Source organism: Phacochoerus africanus, chromosome 7 (genome assembly GCF_016906955.1).
Source record: "Phacochoerus africanus isolate WHEZ1 chromosome 7, ROS_Pafr_v1, whole genome shotgun sequence".
Taxonomy (NCBI): Eukaryota; Metazoa; Chordata; class Mammalia; order Artiodactyla; family Suidae; genus Phacochoerus; species Phacochoerus africanus.
The window spans coordinates 19,615,943-19,631,896 of NC_062550.1; positions in this window are offsets into that span (position 1 = coordinate 19,615,943).

The window sequence follows — 15,954 nt, forward strand, 5'->3', positions numbered from 1 at the left end:
GAAAGACAGGGGTGGGGGCTGCGGAGGAGGAGGCCACCTGCCAGAGTGGCAGCAGACAGGCCAGCTAAATCCTTGACCTACGATTTAAGGGGTCGGGCACAGTTCAATAGAGCACTCCAGGCTGAGTCCCAGCTCATTCACACAGGTCAGGGGGATGAGGGGTAGGGAGGGGAGGAGGGCTATCTCCTCCAAGAGCCCGTAGGATTCATTCCCAGCCTTCTGAGATCTAATCCGGCACCAGGAAAGCCCACAACCCCTTTCTCATCAGTGCAGACCCCCCCTCCCTCCCCCAGGCGAAGGGGGGACTGGGGACTGGGAACTGGGAGGTGGATCAGGGAGGTGGGAGAGCCATGGAATGCATGGAATCACAGTGTCTGGCACACAGTAAGGACTCCATAAGGCAGAGTCTTTTGTTAGGTCCTGAGACCTGCCCAGAGTTCCCAGGTCAGCCGGGTCTGGTCTCTGCCCAACTCCTCCTCCTTTGGAATCCCATGCCCCCGCCGCCCCCCGAACTGGGCCCTACGAGTATTTGGGGAGAGGCCCATCGAACAGCAGGGCAGTGCCATGGAATCCCGCGTGCAGGATTTTCCCAGCCATAAACGCAAGTCCGGTCCCTGGAGGAGGGATAAGCCTGGGTGCAGCTCTCAGCCAGCAGCCCCTGCCGCTGGGTTTCGCCAGGGCCCAGGTTTGTCCGCTGGGCGTGCTATGCAAATGAGATGCAAAGCAAGCCGAGACAGCCGTAGGGATTGGCTGATGCGGGAGACATTGTCTGCCCAATCCGGGGGCTCCTGGCAGCTTGGGCTCCCCCGCACCGCCTCGTCCCGCCCATAAATCAGCTCCGTCAGCGTTAATGGCTCCTGACTAATTGCCTGGACTCGGGCTCTGGGCTCGGGTCGCCAGCATTAAAATTCAATCAGGCCCAGCGCTGAGCTATTAAATATTCATTGGGAGAGCTTCCCGAAACCAGGCTGGGGGATGGGGATGGATTGGGTTTTAAGGACTAGCCGAATCTACAGCTTCAGAGGGGGCCCCTTTCCCTCCCCAGCACTCTCGGCTCCTAAAATTGCTGCCTGGTTTCTGTTCTGCTGGGCCTGATCTCTCTCTCTGGAAGTCCTTAAGCCCTCTCTAGAGACTCCTGGGAGATTGGGCTGCCCTGCAGAAGGAATGTGGTGTTAAGTTATGGCAAGAAACTACCCCAGTCCTCTGCCCTGCATCTTCTGCATGCCTGCACCTCTTCCTCAGTGCCCATTGCGGGCTGTCATCAATGCTGGAAGCTTAGGTACCCCCAGGAGTGGAATAGCTCCAAAGCACAGATGGCTTCATCCTTAGCAGAAGCTGGGAGAGGCCCTTGGGTCCCTGGCCCTGCTGCCTTTGCCAGGGGCTTTGCTGGCACCACTCTGGCCATCTTCAGCAGGCTGGAGAGAGCTCCAGGCTGGGCAGCCTGGGGTCTGTGCTGGAAGGGAGGAGGGGGCTCTGTGCGGTCCTCCCCTCCTCTCCCCTTCCTGCAGGAATGCAGCCTGTCCAAGCTCCTGGGCCCCCAGCCTGATGCTGAGCAGGCTGCCTGGAAGTTCTCAAGGAGGGTACCGAGGGGGAGGGGGGCTGGACCTGAGGGCCTGTAGGGGGCCATTGGGAGGGTCCCGGATTGAGCCAGAAGTGCCTCAGCACCCCCAGCATACATACGCACTATAGCTGGAGGGTTATGAAGAGGGTTTCACAGGTGTGAGGACAGCCTTGGCCCAAAGGCTGGAGTAAGCCACTCAGATAGGGACTGGGAGTTTTCCTAGATCCTCCATGTTGTATTGAGACAGCTTGTGACACAACTCCAGTCCTTGGGCCAGAAGGTGATAAGAGTTAGGGGGACAAGAGAGCACCAGGAAATATGCTAGGAGGAACTTGTTCCCCCTCCCCAGTTTTTACAGAGAGTCCTCAGGAGCAAACCACCTGCTCACAGGACCCTTCCCTTGCCCTTTGGACTGCTTCCTGCTCCCGGTGCCTGAGGTCCTGCAAGAAATTAACCCTGTGGGGCATGGCAGAGGCTAAGATAGCCAGAGCCACAGAGTGCCTCCTAGATGCTGCAGTGGAGGGGATGGAGGCTGAGAGCACCAGTTTCTACAAGGCCAGAAGCAGCTCAGGGCTCCAGGAGGGGTGTGAAGTTCAGGGTATGCAGTTTGGGGGAGACACTGGCAAGGACTTTTTTTTTTTAAGGGCTGCACATGCGGCACATGGACATTCCCAGGCTAGGAGTCCAATCGGAGCTGCAGCTGCTGGGCCTATGTCACAGCCACAGCAACACCAGATCTGAGACCCGTCTTTGACCTACACCACAGCTCACAGCAACGCCAGATCCTTAACCCACTGAGTGAGGCCAGGGATCGAACCCACATCTTCATGGATATTAGTGGGATTCACTTCCGCTGAGCCACAACAACGGGAACTCCTGGCAAGGACTTGTTCTGCTACTCTGAGATCATTGACCCTTGGGCCAATGGATTCTGGTTGGAGACCCCTACTCCTCCAGAGCTTAGGTGGTCTCCTAGCAGGAAACGGAGGTAGGGGGAGCTGAGAAGCACCTCCTCTCCAGGACCCAGGCAGGCCCCAGAGCTGAGTGCAGGGCAGAACAGGTCTGGCAGCGATTATGAAGGGAGCTTGGACAGGGAGGCCTCAGACTTCAGCGGGTCAGGAGTGACCTGAGCCAAGTGTCTGATTCCAAAGCCAGACGTCACAGGCAATCCAGGATTCCAGCTCACCCCACGTGTGGTTCCCATTAGGGCTGGCTGGGGTCTTCCTGAAGGCCAGGCGGATTCCTGGGCCCCTCCCCCAACACCGCCCCTCCCTCTGGGGGCTGTTTGGAATGTCTTACCCAGTTCTTCCGGGTGGCCTGCCAAAGTGCAACCTTGGGGATTTTCTGGGGCATCCCACTCCACACAGGCTCTCCACCCACAAGGTGAGGTTTTTTGCAATGTCTTAAAGGGGACTTAAACCTTTACACCACCACCGACTTAGCCCCCCCAACCCCCTCATCCCCTGCCAAGGGCGGCTAATCCCTGAAGACCCCTACACTGTGCCTGGGGCCTCCCCTCCTCTCCAGATCAGCTGCTTTTGTTCAGGCCTCAGCCCCTCTGGTCCTGACACTTGCAACTGCGCCCCCTCACCAGACGGTTCCTCCACAATGCCCCTTGAGTGGGCGTCCTAAAACCCAGGCCTATTATTCGGATCATTTCCCTCTTAAAAAACTTCCAATGGCTTTCCAACAACTCTGCAGCCATCACTTTTTCTATTCTCAGATATATTTGTGCTGTGCCTTTTTTTTTTCCCTTCATCTTTTGTCTTTTTAGAGCTGCACCCGCAGCATATGGAGGTTCCCAGGCTAGGGGTCTAATCGGAGCTGTGGCTGCCGGCCTGCGCCACAGCCATAGCAACACAGGATCCGAGCCGTGCCTGCAACCTACACCACAGCTCATGGCAACGCTGGATCCTTAATCCACTGAACAAGGCCAGGGATTGAACCCCCAACCTCATGGTTCCTAGTCAGATTTGTTTCTGCTGCACCATGACGGGAACTTCTGTGCCGTGCCATTTTAAAAGAAAAAAAAAAAAAGAAAAAAAGTTGTCAACATTTAAAAACCAGGAGGCAACTCATAAAAATCTACATTTCTAATTTTTCTTGGAAATAGCTGATAACACTAAACTCACATGCTGGCATGGCAACAACTGGCCGGAGCTGAGTAGCAACTGTGATCTTCAGAAGGGATCCCTGGGGCTTATATGAGCGCCACAGTCCCCACCAGCCCCTATTGTCTCCCAGGGCTGAGGCCTGGATGAGTGAATGGATGTTTTTAATTACTGGGCTGGCACGGACCTGTTTATCTTACTTCCTGTCAGCTTCACTCCCTCCAGCCCTCTACCTGCCTGTCTGTCCCTCCCCGTGCTGACCCTTCAATTTGCTACGACAAATCCAAGTCTAAGGTTTATGTCTCTTCAGCATCCTTTCACTCACCCCTCTGCTCCTTAGTCCAGTCAGCTCCTCCTCTCCAACGCTCCTGCTCCAGACACATCCCAACCTTCACACTCGCAAGCCTGTGCGCATGCTCTTCCTCCTGCCCCAGGAACTATTTCTCCTTCAAGCCTCAGCCTGGAAGCCACGGACTGTGGCATCCTGCTGAAGCCTCCAGAACGCTCATGCTGTCCAGTGGTCTCTAGGATTCTGGAAAAGGCTCACACTGCAGCCCCACCCTGCAGTGAGAGCCCCTCCAGGGCTGGGAGCAGACCTGCTGGACATCCCCGAGGCTCACCTGTGTTGAGGCATCAGGCCATCAGGATGGTGGTGGGAATGGTTGGGAGGAGGGGCTTAGAGCCCCGCTCCTCTGGAGCTGGCCTTAGCGGCAAACACGGTTCTGTTGAGTCCGCAAGGTTGCGAGGTTGCTGGAGGGGAGGCAGTAGGCATTCTGTGCCTCAAGGTGAGGTCCTGAGTCCTTGGCAGAAAGGACACCAGCGCTGTCTGGGAACCTTGACATGAAGAGGTGGCATATCTAGGAGCCTAATCTTGATCAGCATCACCTGTGCATCTACCTGGGTGTGGGTGTGGGTGTGTGGATGTGCAGGCATTTGGGCAGTGGCTCCCTGCACCAGGGCGGTGGGATACTCTGCCCTGTGACACCCCCAATGTCCCCAGAGCTGCCATCACCGACGGGATAGAGAGGTCAACCGGACAACATCCTTACCGCCTGAAGCGGATGCGGCAGAGACCCAGGAGATGGGCTGGAAACCAGCAAGGCGTCTCCCATCATCTATGCTCCAGCCTCCCTCTTCCCCTGAGACCCTGCAGTCCCTGCCTTCTCAGGGTCCCCAGCTGTCACAGCACCTTCCACAGGGCCCAGTCAACCCCTGCCCCAGGGGCTCCTCAAGACTACGGCCAGTCCCAAGGCTCCAGGGCTACAACTGGCCCTCTCCGGAATTACCCAAGAAGTAGACACTGGGGTGTCTCCTTACAGAGGAAGAACCCGGTTCGGCTTGGGACTGGAAAGGAACGTATTCAAAATCCCCCCTCCGCGAGGAGTAACCAGACGGGAATTTCAGCCCAGCCCTAGGAAGGTATCTGAGAGTCAAGTTCCCGCTTCGGCGGCCCTGCCTCCTCCCCGCGGGTTCCAGGCCCCGGTCTGGGGTTTCTCCTCCTCCCCTCCTCCCACACCAGTCACGTCCGTCCTGTTCGGAGATCGATGCGTCAATATCCTAGAACAAGCCTTAACCACGGCCCCGTGCGTGCGTCAGTGAGAGTTGAGGAGGGACAACCCCCAGGATGCTTCAGAAGTCCCCACCCCACGAGGAGCAGAGCACTGAACGCTGGGATTCTGTGTCCTGTAAAGCTATGTCTCCAGGAAGGGATCCCCGTCTCGCGCCAAAGAGAGGCGGGGTGGGGGCCCTCTCAGTGCCCCCCCAGCAGTCGCCCGGGAGTGTTTGCTGGTCACCCCCGAGCTCCCGCCCCCAGGTGCCCGGGGAGCGCGTAGAAGGGGGTCTTTGGCACGCCTCACCCCTCCCCCAGGCTGGGGGGAGGGGGAGAGGAGGAGGGAGCAGATGGCAGCAATTACGGCTCGGACCCTCCCCCGCCCATCGCCCGAGGCCGGAAGATCAGCTTCGCGAGCTTTCGTGGACGGGAGGGGCGGCTGCCTCCTCGGCCGGGAGCCGGCGGGCGGGGAGCTGGGTGGGGGGGCGCAGGTCTGGGAGGGGACTTCCTTCCCCCGGGAGTGGGGCTGGGAGAGTCCCTTAGGAAAGGCCAAACCCTCCCTTCCCGCTTCCCGCTCCCCGCCCCAATCTTCTGTGGCCGGTGTGCCAACAGTTCCGCGCTTTAGGGTCTCAGAGCGCTCCGAGGCTTTTCAGGTCCAGGCTGGTGAGAGGGGAGCTGTACGGTCGTGCAGGTTGCGGTCGAAACAAGAGCTGTGGTGCATGGCGTCTGAAACCCAAGCTTGGGCCTTGGCAGGTGTTGACTGTGGAGGAAGGCCCCGGGGCGGGGCGGGGGGCGGGGGGACGGACACCTTCTCTCACTGAGGGCTCGATGCCCCAAGTCTGGACTGCCCCTGATTTAGTGTGGGGGAGAGTAAATGGCTAGAGCAGGCCTGTGTGGGTCACGGACAGAGCCAAAGAGGCCAGGAGGACTCTCAAGACCCAGGACACAGCTCAAAAAGCTGAGCTTCCTAGGCTTTTTCTCTCTTCCCGAATTCCTCTCATCCTTTCCTTGCCTAATCCATTAGCAAAACGTGTCCTTTCTATTAGATATATCTTCGGATCAGCCCCTGCTCCCCAGCCCCTGCAGCGTGCAAGCCTGTATTACTACTATTTCCTTGCATGACTGCAGAGGTTCCCGTCTGCCCACCTGACTGCTACCATTCAATTCACACAGCTGCCAGGGGGCTCTTAAAAGATCAGAAAAACCTTTGTAAATCAGAGGAAAAAATCAGAGCATGTCCCTCCTTGCTTAACAGTCTCCAGGCTTCCCTTGGACAAGAGCTCCACCTTCGCACTGCGGGCTCTGCCTATACTGACCTCTTCTCCCTCATTCTCCCCTCTGCCCACATGCTGTTCACAAGGCTGCCTTTCTGTTCCTTGAACTTGACAAGACTTTCCCCACCTCTGGCCTTGGCCTTGCTGGTCCCTTTGCCTGGAATGCTCTGCCTGGATCCTTCACAGGGATGTCACCTCCCCATCAGCCCTAACCACAATCCTGAAGCAGCTCCACACCCATCTGCCTGGTGTCCTGTGTCACTTAACTTTATATCTTCCATGGGACTTACCACTTTTTATAATGATCTTCTTTTTTCACTTGGTTTGTGGTCTGCTTCCCCTTCCAGAATGCCAACTTCATGAATGTGAGGTTTTATTTATTTATTGTCTACACACGCAGGATGCAGAAGTTCCAGAGCCAGGAGTCAAACCTGTGCCACAGCAGTGACAATACCAGGTCCTTAGACCACTGAGCCACCAGGGAACTCTGAGTGTGGGTATCTTACTGTTCTTCGCTAACATGATGCCCAGCACAAACCTGGAAGGTGCTCAGCATCTCTTTACATTTCAGGAAGGTCGACATTCCTGGAAAATGAATTGGATACTAGTCCATCTGGTCACTTCCAAGGGGGGGCTACTCCCAGGGAGGGGTCAGCTGCAAACCCCCATGTTCACCCAGTGCCTCATATATGTGGATAGGCCTGAGGTTTCCTGTAACATAGTCTTAGCAGCCCATACTTATTGAGCATTTATCATGTGCCATATGTCTACACATGGCTTAGCTATTTTAATTTGTAGGATAAAGTCCATAGTAATATCCTCAGTTTACAAGTAGAGACACACCAGGGCACACACAACCATTCAGTAAACACACAGACACACAAGCATCATAAGCATGGATTCATTATTATTGTACAATAGAATGGTGAGATGAGTAAATACAGTAGAGCCTGGGGTATTTATTTATTTGCTCTTTAGGGCCGCACCCATGGCATATGGAAGTTCCTGGGCTAGGGGGGTTGAATCAGAGCTGCAGCTGCTGGCCTACACCACAGCCATAGCAACATGGGATCTGAGCTGCATCTGCGCCGACCTACCCTGCAGTTTGCGGTAACGCCAGATCCTTAACCCACTGAGTGAGGCCAGGGATCAAACTGCATCTTCATGGATGCTAGTGGGGTTCATAACCCCCTGAGCCACAGTGGGAACTCCGAGCCTGGGGCATTTAGTAACTACCGTGGGAAGGTGGACAGAACAGGAGAACAGAACACCGGGGAAGGGTCAGCATGAGGGCGCAGGGCAGGTGGGTAGAAGAGGAGGTTTAGGTCACAGCCCACGCCCTTGCTCTGGGACCCCAAGTAGTGAAGGGTGCTGCCGTGATACAGAGGCAAGGACCTGGGTCCTGGTCTTTTTATATATATTTTTTTAGCTTTTATTTTTATTTATTTTTATTTTTATTTTTTGTCTTTTTGCCATTTCTTGGGCCGCTCCCGCGGCATATGGAGGTTCCCAGGCTAGGGGTTGAATCGGAGCTGTAACCGCCGACCTACAACAGAGCCACAGCAACGCGGGATCCGAGCCGCGTCTGCAACCTACACCACAACTCCAGGCAACGCCGGATCCTTAACCCACTGAGCAAGGCCAGGGACCGAACCTGAAAACTCATGGTTCCTAGTCGGATTTGTTAACCACTGTGCCACGACGGGAACTCCTATTTTTATTTTTGTACATAGCATTGTTATTACTCAGTTACATTTATCGTTGTACAGTGATCATCACAACCAAATTTTAGAGCATTTCCAACCCAAACTCCCAGCGCATCCCCCACCCCACAACCTGTCTCATTAGGAAGCCATAAGTTTTTCAAAGTCTGTGAGTCAGTAACTGTTCTTCAAAGAAGTTCACTATGTCCTTTTTTTTTTTTTTTTTGTCTTTTGTGCCTCCGCGGCATATGGAGGTTCCCAGGCTAGGGGTCAAATTGGAGCTGTAGCCAATGGCCTGCACCATAGCCACAGCAACACCAGATCTGAGCCACATCTGCAACCTACACCACAGCTCACAGCAACGCCAGATCCTCAACCCAGTGATCGAACCCACAACCTCATGGTTCCTAGTCAGATTCGTTTCCGCTGCGCCAAGACAGGAACTCCTGTGTCCTTTTTAAAAATTCCACATGTAAATGATAGCATTTGATGTTGGTGTCTCACTGTCTGACTGACTTTACTTAGCATGATAATTTCTAAGTCCATTCATGTTGCTGCAAACACCATTATTTCTTTTCTTTTAATGGCTGAGTAATATTCCATTGTGTATATGTACCTTGTCTTCTTTATCCACTCCTCTGTCAATGGACAATTAGGTTGTTTCCATGTCTTGGCTATTGTGTATCGTGCTGCAAGGAACACTGGAGTACATGTATCTTTTCGAGTCATGGTTTTCTCTGGATAGATGCCCAGGAATGGGATTGCTGGATCAAATGGTAATCCTATTTTTAGTTTTCTGAGGAATCTCCCTACTGTTTTCCACAGTGGTCGCACCAATTTACATTCCCACCAACAGTGTAATGGGGTTCCCTTTTCTCCACACCCTCTCTAGCATTGGTTGTTTGTAGATGTTTTGATGCTGGCCTTTCTGGCTGGTGGGGTCCTGGTGTTCTGCTCCCCACCAGAGGGCAACCATTTACCCTCTCAGGGCCCTATTAGCAGAGTGTCAGAGAAGACTTACTCAATACCTAACTCCCAGAGCTCTCAGCAGGATTACATTTTAAAATGCTCATGGAGGAGTTCCCGTCGTGGCTCAGTGGTTAATGAATCCGACTAGGAACCATGAGATGGTGGGTTCGATCCCTGGCCTTGCTCAGTGGGTTAAGGATCTGGCATTGCCGTGAGCTGTGGTATAAGTGGCAGACGCAGCTCAGATCCCGCGTTGCTGTGGCTCTGGTGTAGGCTGGCAGCTGCAGCTCCGATTTGACCCCTAGCCTGGGAACCTCCGTATGCCACGGGAGCGGCCCAAGAAATGACCAAAAAATAAATAAATAAATAAAATGCTCATGGAGGAGTTCCTGTCATGGCTCAGTGGAAACAAATCTGACTAGCATCCATAAGGATGCAGGTTCGATTCCTGGCTTTGCTCAGTGGATTAAGGATCCGGCGTTGCCATGAGCTGTGGTGTAGGTCACAGATGCGGCTCGGATCTGACGTTGCTGTGGCTCTGGTGTAGGCTTGTGGCTACAGCTCCAATTGGACCCCTAGCCTGGGAACCTCCATATGCCACGGGGTGCAGCCCTAAAAAAAAAAAAAGAAGATCAAAAAAATGCTCATGGAAGTGCATTGGGCTGCCGAGCTCTTGCTGAGGAAGGAAATCTGGGTGCAGGTTGTTAGCCTGAAAAGCTGGGGTTAGAGCTATATTTGGGCCCCTCTGAGTCATAGTCCTCTACTGGGTGCCCCTCCAGGGTCTGCCAATTGTTACATCCTTTGTCCTTGGCCTGGCACAGTTAGTACTCAATGAGTGTTCGTTGAGTGAATATGTATGTTTGTTGAGTGAATGCTTGGGTGAGACAATGACCAAGTGATGAGTATGAGAGGGAGAGTAAACCAATATAATGATTTATCGACACTGGTACTCTGAGAGTGAATAGGAGTTCCCTGGTGGCTCAGCAGGTTAAGGATCAGGTGTTGTAACTGCTGCGGCACAGGTTTGATCCCTGGCCTGGGAACTTCTGCAGCAAAAAAAAAAAAAAAGAATGTGAATGAAGCAGGGACAACAGACACCTCTGCCTCTGAGCCTCAGTTTCTTCATCTGTCCGTGCAGAAAGGCCTGGCCCACCTTTCTCTCTGGGCCCCAGAGTGGACCAGAGGAGCAGAGGCAGGATGGTGGAGGCCCCCCTTTGCGGTCTCTGCTGAGCTGAAGTGACCTGCGCTCCCCTCCCCCACATCCCTGTCCCCCGGAATTTATAGATTCCTCACTGTGTGCACAAAGGCTTTCTTGGGGAGGAGGCGGGGTGGGTGAGGAGGCTGCAGAATGAAAAAGTCAGGGGCTGAGTAGCAGCCGGCCACACCCGAGGCCCCATAAATCCGCCCCAGCTCCCTGTAGGATGGACTTACTGCGCTTCACCCTGAGCTTTGCAGGCTCCGGCTGCTGGGATCAGCTCATCCTCTCCGCAGCCCAGGGGCCTCACCGAGGTGGAGGTGTGAGGGCCCAGCGTGAAGATAAGACCCTGAGAGGGTGTGTGCGTGTGCACGGGGGGCGGGGGGAGGGAGATGGGGGCACGGGATGACACTTTTATTGTTTCACCCTTCTGACGTCAGAAAGCCCTTTCCCCCATCTTGCTCCATTTCCTCACACGCCCCTGTGATTTTAGTTCTCAGCTGTTGGTTCTGAGCAGAAAAATGAGCTTTCTGTGGGTATTCTGAGTCCCTTGGGGAAGGGGCCCGGAGGTTCAGACCCCAGGAAAACCACCTCCTCCCCCTACTCAGGCCTCTCAGGGAGAGAGTCGGGGCTGAGAGTGGAATTGGCAGATGGTGCAGGGTTAACAGATGACATGGAAAACAGAATTACTCAGCTGTTCTGTCCCTCTGTCATCCCCTCGAAAGGGATGGCCTTCAAACTGGAAAGAGACAATGCTATCAATTGGGAGGGTTGAGGAGGAGAAAGAGAGAAGCCACAGGACATAGGGGACCACAGACCAGCACAGGCAACACCTGGCTTGGAAGCCCATCCCTGCCACTCACTGTCTGGGTGACCTCAAGCAGGTCCATTAACTTCTCAGAGTCTGTGTTTCTTCATCTATAAAATGGGTCAATGGAGAAAACCCTGCTGGAGCTCCCTTGCGGCTCAGTGGTTTAAGGATCTGGCAGTTGTATGATGTGGCTTGTGCTGCTGCTGTGGCGCAGGTTCCATCCTTGGCCCAGAACTTCCGCATGCCATGGGCACAGCCAAAAAGGAAAATCAACAAAAAAACTCTGCCTTACCTTCTCACTGGCTTTTATGAAGATAACATGGATTTTTCTGTTTGTAAAATGCGCCTTAGAACTTGTGAAGGCATAAACATGTAAACGGTTACTTATCAACTGTCAGCCCCTTAGCTGTTTGTAAAATTATTTTTTAAACTTTTTTCCCCTTGCAAAGAAATAGAGTGGAATAGAAACCACTACAGTATGTCACAAGGTTTTATAAAACTTTGCTTTTTGTTACATGTATGTCCATGTGTCCTGGGGCTGGAGGTGGATGTGTTTACAGTGGGTGATAGTCCAAAAAAGTTTGAAACATTCCAAGTGGAGGAAATTCTTTAGCAGTATCTCTGGAAGGGAATAGTGGATGGATGGAAACTAACAAGATGAAATGTACCAGGTGAAACATACATGAAGTGAGCTCTGACTGTGGAACCCCAGGCTGGGGAGACTGGCTCTGAACAGCTTGGTGTAAATTGGCCTTGGTGGTGATTGGTGGAGGGGCTTAAGACCTACCTGACTGCACTCTCGGTGGGTAAGGAGGCTCTTTTTGCTTTGTAAGATGCCTGGACTTTGCTCCTTCAACATGGCCTTGAGCTGGACTAGCGAGAATGGGCTGGTCACTGCGAACCTTGAACTCCTGTGCAAGACCCCTCCCCTTACAAATCCACTAAGAGTGCAACAGGTATGATGTAGTGGTGGGCAGGACCCCCCCCCCTGCCTGAACTTCACCCATGACCCTTCTCCCCACCCCCACCCCAGAGGCCATAGTCCAGTGAGGGTGAGCTGGTCAGAGGGGACCCTAAATCAATCGCAGACTTCCCTGGCTGGCATTGAGTTACGAGCTGTGGGTTTTGTAATGTAGATCGTGGTTGGGGAGGCGGGGGCATGACCTATGGTAGGTCACACAGGACCCCCAGAAGGGGCCAGAGCTGGGGTCAGAGGCCACCTCCTCCACTCTCCACCCCACCCTTTTGAGTCCCATCCTGGGTCAAGTCCTTAAGCTGAGTTGGGCCATTTCCCTACTCACCGCTGCCCTCAGCTGTACCTGCCACCAGGCTTGTAGGGCGGGAGTAGGGGGGGCTCATACTGGAAAAAGATCCTGGAAGAAAGGAAAAGGATGAGATGACAGGTCATTGGGCTCCCGACAGGTGACTTGTCTGTGCCCCAAACTGGACCCAAGTATTTGCGGAGCTCTCTTTCTCTACAGATTTGGCATCGTGCTCTCCCCAACCCCTCCCCCCCTTTTTTGAATGAATTCCACAAGACGCCTGCAAACCCCAGCCCAGAGGATTAGATGGCTGGAGATATGGCATGACAGACAGACAGCAAGATAGAGAATCAAGCCGTGCTCCAGACAATGCGTATTATCAGGGCTTAAGAGAGTTAGAGGGGTAGAAAGATGGAAAGTTCCAGACAGTGAGATGAGAAAGAGCAAAAGCTAAAATGATGGAGAAAAGGTGAAGTCAGGCAGAAAGAAGACAGAGAGACAGAAGGGCAGTGAAGAGAACTAGGTTGAAGAAAAATTGGAGTGGAGAGTTTCCGTTGCGGCTCAATGATAACAAATCCAGCCAGCATCCATGGGGACTCAGGCTCCATCCCTGGCCTCGCTCAGTGGGGTTAAGGATTTGGCATTGCCGTGAGCTGTGGTGTAGGTCACAGGCTCGACTTGGATCCTGTGTTGCTGTGGCTGTGGTGATTCAACCCCTAGCCTGGGAACTTCCATATGCCGCAGGTGCGGCCCTAAAAAGAAAAAAGAAAAGAAAAGAGCATTCTAGTGAACTTGCATCAGCAGCTCAGAGATCAAAAGAAGGATAACCTGCGTAATTCCTTCGATGTTAATCCTGAAGGCCGTCACCTAGAGACTCCAGAAGGAAGTGTACCTGATGGAAAGGTACCTGTATCACTCAGGATGTTATCCATTACTTTACACATTAACCCGCAACCTCCTCTCCCCCACTGCCACAGTCATCCCTATCAGCAAAGATACACACAGGAAGGGTCAAGACCCAGGCTGGAGAACTGGGCAGGGGGTGGGGAGGGACTGAGAGTCCTCCCAGGACCAAGAACCAGGCTTGGACCGGCACCTCTGAATTGGGGCATCGAGGCAGGTGGAAGGTAAAAGAAGCATTACAAAGCTTCTGGGGGTACTCAGCCAAGTTGGCTAAAGGTGATCTATGAAAATAATTCTCCTGTCCTTTATGCTTTGGGCCAAAAGTGGAATCCCAACACCTCCCCCCCCACCTCCCGCGCATGCATCGGCCTGCCAAGACCCTGCCCCTGCCCCAGAACCCTCTGCTATAGCCTCCACCCTCATGAGTGGGTTGGCCTCGGGGCGGGCACCGCCGGCGGGATGCTCTCCCAATTCCTGCGCATGGCTGCCACCTGCTGGCTGAAAGTGGCCTTGCAGAAACAGGACCCTTGCGGAGGCTGGGAGTGGTCTGGACTGGACTGGAGGCAGCTTCTTTAGGCTTAGGGGAAGAGAATTTGAAAAGCCAAGTGTGAAATCCCCTGTTACCCAGCTACATGTTCCTGAGGCTTCTCAGCACAGGTTAAAGGCTCCTATCCCTCTACAGTCACTGTATGGTGCTGGAGGGTTCTCTAGGCCAGACAGTCTTGTCAGGAAATTCACATTTCCTGAGTGAATGACACTGTGCCAGATGTAGGACACAAAGGTGACCAGCAAAACAGCCAGGCTGGGGAGTTCCCTTTGTGGCTCAGGGGTTAACGAACCCGACTAGGATCCTTGAGGCTGTGGGTTCAATCCCTGGCCTCGCTCAGTGGGTTAAGGATCTGGCATTGCTGTGAGCTGTGGTGCAGGTCGCAGACCACGGCATGGATTCCGAGTTGCTGTGGCTGTGGCGTAGGACAGCAGCTGTGGCTTTGATTCCACCCCTAGCCTGGGAACTTCCATACGGCCAAAAACAACAAAAAAAAAGCAAAATGTGATGGTCCCCTTTCACCTCATTCCTATTTCCTTTCTTAAGTTAACGGCTGCCAACATTTTAATGCGCCTCATTGTTCAGGATAGTCCTCGACCTTGGCTGCTCACTAGAACCACATGGGGAGATTGAAAAAATCCCAGGGCCCAAGATGTGTCCCAGACCAATCCCCTCCGAATCCTGGGGTGGGTTCTGGCATCACTATATTTAAAACTGTGCAGCCAGTGGTGAGAACTACTGTCTCAGAACTTCCTATGCTTTTATATACATGTGAGCAGACACCCAGGAGAACGTGTGCATAGCTGCCTGCACGCACATGGATTACGTATATATTACACTGGGCTTTTTCTTTTCTTTCTCCTTTCTTTCTTTTTTTGCTTTTGAGGGTCTCACCTGCAGCATGTGGATGAAATCTTGAATTGTGTTGTGGTTAAATTCATAAAGGTTTCTCCTTATACTTTGTGCTTTGGGGTCTTGTTTACAAAGAGTTTCCCACCCCAAGATCACAGAGATCTTCATTTCTTTTATTAGTCTTGCAGTTTGATTTTAAAAATTTATTTTCATTTATTTATTTATTTTTGCCTTTTGGGCTGCACCTGAGCCATATGGAAGTCCCCAGGTGAGGGGTCGAATCGGAGCTGTAGCTGCCGGCCTACACCACAGCCACAGCAACGTGGGATCCAAGCTATGTCTGTGACTTACACGGCAGCTCAGGGCAATGCCAGATCCTTAACCCACTGATCGAGGCCAGGGATCGGACCCGAACCTGCATCCTCATGGATACTGGGCTTTTTCTTTTTAATTAACATTTCTCAGAGATATTTTCAGAGCAGTTCATATGGATCGAATTATTTTTTAATGAAGACAAAATCTGCATGTGCATATTTTGAAGCCCTTCCTTCACTGGTGCACATTTAGGTTGTTTCTAAATTTTTTATTAATACAAATAATGCTGAAAAGTATATACAGTATATCTTTGTTCACATATGCAAGTGCTGTTTTGGGAAAGAGTTCTAAAATCAGAATTTCTGGGTTAATGTGTATGTGCATTTGTTATTTTGATAGATAATGTTAAAATGCTTTCCAAAAATACTTCACTAATTTACATTGCTCCAACTGTGTAAGCACTTAATATTATTAATGTTTAATTTTTGCTAAGCCAATGGGCCAAAGGTAATATTTCATTATTGTTTTAATTTGCCTTTTCCTGCTTACTTGTGAGATGAAGCATCTTTTCATATGTTTATTTTGGATATTTGTACCTCTTCTTTGAATTAATCACCATGTCTTTTGCCCATTTTCCTAGTGGGTTGATTTTTAATTAGGATTAGAGGAAATTCTATTTCCAATACTATGACTGGCTGGACTCTGGACTGATCTGAGTAAAACTGTAAATTTCCAGTTAAAATATACATGCAGATTATTTCAAAAGCACAGAAGTGCAGGCCAGATAGCAAGCATTTATTAATTTAAAATCGAGGGAAGGCAGGAACTCAGAGAAATAGAGCAAGAAAAGTGCTTTTCTCTGAGGGTAGCTGTTGAATCAGGCAAACTTGGGCTTCAATCCC